General features: G+C 53.5%; 1 non-coding gene across 1 annotated transcript; it reads right to left on the bottom strand.

Moving 5' to 3' along the window:
- Positions 1–184: 184 nt before the first annotated feature.
- Positions 185–341, bottom strand: LOC142912769 (5.8S ribosomal RNA). The gene has a single exon (XR_012934237.1). It is a non-coding gene; the product is annotated as a 5.8S ribosomal RNA (ribosomal RNA).
- Between the last annotated feature and the right edge of the window lie 4,659 nt (positions 342–5,000).

The raw sequence follows: 5,000 nt of genomic DNA, 5'->3' as shown, positions 1-5,000 counted from the left end.
ACCGGCTTCGTTCGCGTCTCTCCTGCAGCCCACCGTCAAGCGCGGTAGGTGCGGCAACCACCCGCCGCCGTGCATAGGTGCGCTCTCTCTCTCTCCCCTTCGGGGAACGAAGCGCACAAGATGCGCTGCGACACCCCAGTAGCACACCACCCGCCTCTGGGCAGGAGGACGATTGATAAAGGGGCGACCCTCAGACAGGCGTGGCCCCGGGAAGGAACTCCCGGGGCCGCAATGTGCGTACGAAGTATCGATGATCAATGTGTCCTGCAATTCACATTACTTCTCGCAGCTGGCTGCGTTCTTCATCGACGCACGAGCCGAGTGATCCACCGCCAAGAGTCGTCGTTGGCTCGCTATACCCCCTTTCTCCTCCCACACACACACACGGCCAGCCACAGCCATCGTGCCCCGGCCACCTCACCGCACACAGGGACTGGTACCAGGCAGGCCGCCTACGCCGGCGAGGCCTCGGGCCTGCGCTGCAGGCAACCGGCGGCACTCGCGTCAAGGGTTGGACCATCAGTCTCCAGATGAGACATTCGAAAGATACGTCGCCAGCACCAGGGCCGTGCGATCTGCCCAAGTGGTTATCCAGAGTCACCAAAGCGTCCGGGCAAGCCCGGATTGGTTTTGGTCTAATAAGTGCACGCATCCCCGGAGGTCAGCGCTCGTCAGCATGTATTAGCTCTAGAATTACCACAGTTATCCAAGCAACGGTCGAGCGATCAAAGGAACCATAACTGATTTAATGAGCCATTCGCAGTTTCACTGTAACATCCGTTTGCACGCAGACATGCATGGCTTAATCTTTGAGACAAGCATATGCTACTGGCAGGATCAACCAGGTAGCTGGCGGCTTTCAACTCGCCAAAAGCACACCACGGTGACCAGGCGCCCAGCCCAAAGGCTCGCCCGGCTCACACGCAGCGTTTGCGGGCCCCTAGCCTCCCCAAGGGCAGGCAGGAGTCGCTCTCCTGAGGCAAGAATGCACCCAAGGCAGAGGAGAGTCCCCACACGCGTCCAAAATCGGACGGACAGGACCCCCACGCAGACCATGTAAAACACACACCCTTTGGGCACGGACTTCACAGAACACAAACACCCCCACAAGGAGGGCCTTAATTTGTCCTGTATACTCCGGGGGACACCTGACGACGGCGCTGAAGGCCCACAAAACACAGGGCTTCACACAAGGCCAGCCAATTTGAGGCAGCGGTAAAGCACCACGCACACCCAACGTCGGGGTGGGGAGGAGCAGGGGCGGGGACCACACATGCCTTCACACCTCTAGAGCGGCCTTTCAATGCTCGCTACTCTGTGGACCGGCAAAAGCAATTGAAACCAACCCTAACTCTCACGCGCAGTTGGCAGCCCTTCCTAGGGCACAATACCGAAACAGCGCAAGCAAACCCTGCAGCTACAACCCAAGGGACAGCCTTCCCAACGCACTCTGGAGGAGAAGAGGCTCCTCGGGCGGAGTAACACAGCTCGAGATGCTCGCTCATTCACGGAAATCGTGGGAAACAACCTGCCGCCGGCACACCACTTCGTCCTCACATGAGGTTACCATTGTCCATACAATAGTGCAGGTGCGATGGAAATCTTTTCTCGTTTTGGTGCGTGCTACATTTTTACGGATAGACCCCGTGAAACGCTAGAAATTGGCGGGGATGTGTCTCTTGTGGCTCACGGGGCTGTTAGGGTGGCACAGAAATCCCTCGGAATGGGAAAACGGGTCATTTTCGTGTTGCCACATTGCATGCGAACGGCATGAAACTTCCAGAGGCATTTGCAGCAGGAATGCATGTGCAGTCAAAAAAGTGAATATTTTTCACGGATAGACCCCGTGAAACGCTAGAAATTGGCGGCGATGTCTCTCTTGTGGCTCACGGGGCAGTTAGGGTGGCACAGAAATCCCTCGGAATGGGAAAACGGGTCATTTTCGTGTCGCCACATTGCATGCGAACCGCATGAAACTTCCAGAGGCATTTGCAGCAGAAATGCATGTGCAGTCAAAAAATTGAATATTTTTCACGGATAGACCCCGTGAAACGCTAGAAATTGGCGGGGATGTGTCTCTTGTGGCTCACGGGGCTGTTAGGGTGGCACAGAAATCCCTCGGAATGGGAAAAAACGGGTCATTTTCGTGTCGCCACATTGCATGCGAACCGCATGAAACTTCCAGAGGCATTTGCAGCAGGAATGCATGTGCACTCAAAAAATGTGATATTTTTCACGGAGAGACCCCGTGAAACGCTAGAAGTGGGCGGGGATGTCTCTCTTGTGGCTCACGGGGCTGTTAGGGTGGCACAGAAATCCCTCGGAATGGGAAAACGGGTCATTTTCGTGTTGCCACATTGCATACGAACCGCATGAAACTTCCAGAGGCATTTGCAGCAGGAATGCATGTGCACTCAAAAAAGTGAATATTTCTCACGGATAGACCCCGTGATACGCTAGAAATTGGCGGGGATGTCTCTCTTGTGGCTCACGGGGCTGTTAGGGTGGCACAGAAATCCCTCGGAATGGGAAAACGGGTCATTTTCGTGTCGCCACATTGCATGCGAACCGCATGCAACTTCCAGAGGCATTTGCAGCAGAAATGCATGTGCAGTCAAAAAAAATGATATTTTTCACGGATAGACCCCGTGAAACGCTAGAAATTGGCGGGGATGTGTCTCTTGTGGCTCACGGGGCTGTTCGGGTCGCACAGAAATCCCTGGGAATGGGAAAACGGGTCATTATCGTGTTGCCACATTGCGTACGAACCGCATGAAACTTCCAGAGGCATTTGCAGCAGGAATGCATGTGCACTCAAAAACTTCTATATGTTTCACGGATAGACCCCGTGAAACGCTAGAAATTGGCGGGGATGTGTCTCTTGTGGCTCACGGGGCTGTTAGGGTGGCACAGAACTCCCTCGGAATGGGAAAAGGGGTCATTTTCGTGTTGCCACATTGCATAGGAACGCCATGAAACTTCCAGAGGCATTTGCAGCAGAAAGGCACGTGCACTCAAAAATTTTAATATTTTTCACGCATAGACCCCGTCAAACGCTAGAAGTTGGCGGGGATGTCTCTCTTGTGGCTCACGGGGCTGTTAGGGTCGCACAGAAATGCCTCGGAATGGGAAAACGGGTCATTTTTGTGTGGCCACATTGCATAGGAACGGCATGAAACTTCCAGAGGCATTTGCAGCAGGAATGCATGTGCACTCAAAACGTCTATATTTTTCACGGATAGACCCCGTGAAACGCTATAAATTGGCGGGGATGTCTCTCTTGTGGCTCACGGGCGCTGTTAGTTAGGGTCGCACAGAAATCCCTCGGAATGGGAAAAGGGGTCATTTTCGTGTTGCCACATTGCGTACGAACGGCATGAAACTTCCAGAGGCATCTGCAGCAGAAATGCATGTGCACTCAAAAACGTCTATATTTTTCACGGATAGACCCCGTGAAACGCTAGAAATTGGCGGGGATGTGTCTCTTGTGGCTCACGGGGCTGTTAGGGTCGCACAGAAATCCCTCGGAATGGGAAAACGGGTCATTTTCGTGTTGCCACAATTGGCATACGAACGGCATGAAACTTCCAGAGGCATTTGCAGCAGAAATGCATGTGCACTCAAAAACGTGAATATTTTTTCACGGATAGACCCCGTCAAACGCTCGAATTTGGCGGGGATGTTTCTCTTGTGGGTCACGGGGCTGTTCGGCTCGCACAGAACTCCCTTGGTCCACCTGATTCGTACATACAGGCAGCAACTAAAACTCTGTAAACCTGCTGTGAGGACATCTAAACAGTGGACCAGTGAGGCTGTGGAAGATTTGCGGGCGTGCTTAGACTGTACTGACTGGGATATGTTCACGACTGCTACCAATAGTCTGGATGAACTCACAGAGGCTGTGTACATCAGCTTCTGTGAGGACTGCTGTATCCCAACACGTACCAGGGTGAACTTTAACAACAACAAGCCCTGGTTCTCAGCAAAGCTCAAAAGGTTGAGGTTGGAGAAGGAGGAAGCGTTTAGGAGTGGGGATAGAGACAGATTCAAGGAGTCGAAGAACAGGTTTAGCAAAGCGGTGAGAGAGGCTAAACGACTGTACTCAGAGACACTAAAACACCAGTTCTCTACTAACGACGCTGCTTCTGTCTGCCAAAGGGCTCAGGCACATCACCAACTACAAACCCAGAGCGCCCCACACCACTAACGACTCCCGCCTAGCCAACGACCTGAACGAGTTCTACCGTAGATTTGAAAGACAATTGGACTGTCCTGAACCACCCCTTCCCACCCAAGAGGCCCCATCCCCCACCCATACTACAGAAACGACTCTCTCCTTTCAGGAGGGAGAAGTTAATGGGCTTTTCAAGAGGCAGAATCCACGCAAATCAGCCGGGCCGGACTCTGTCTCTCCAGCCACCCTCAGGCACTGCGCTGACCAGCTGTCTCCGGTGTTCACCAACATCTTTAACACCTCCCTGGAGACATGCCATGTACCAGCCTGTCTCAAGTCCTCCACCATCATCGCTGTGCCCAAAAAGCTAAGGCCAACAGGACTAAATGATTACAGACCGGTCGCCCTTACATCTGTGGTAATGAAGTCTTTTGAGCGCCTGCTCCTGGCACACCTCAAAGCCATCACAGACCCTCTCCTGGACCCCCTTCAGTTTGCCTACAGAGCCAACAGGTCTGTGGACGACGCAGTTAACATGGCCCTCCACTTCACCCTACAGCATGTGGACGCCCCAGCATCCTACGCCAGGATCCTGTTTGTGGACTTCAGCTCTGCCTTCAACACCATCATCCCTGCCCTGCTTCAGGACAAGCTCTTCCAGCTGAACGTGCCCTACTCCACCTGCAGGTGGATCACAGACTTCCTCTCTGACAGGAAGCAGTGCGTTAAGCCGGGAACAGAAGTCTCTGACTCCAGGTCCATCAGCACGGGAACTCCTCAGGGCTGCGTCCTTTGCCCACTGCTCTTCTCCCTGTATACCAACAGC

The sequence above is a fragment of the Petromyzon marinus genome, unplaced genomic scaffold (genome assembly GCF_048934315.1).
Source record: "Petromyzon marinus isolate PM22_M1 ecotype Great Lakes invasive population unplaced genomic scaffold, UKy_Petmar_22M1.pri1.0 PM_G_Scaffold_21, whole genome shotgun sequence".
Lineage (NCBI taxonomy): Eukaryota > Metazoa > Chordata > Hyperoartia > Petromyzontiformes > Petromyzontidae > Petromyzon > Petromyzon marinus.
This window is presented reverse-complemented; position numbering and strand designations above follow the sequence as displayed.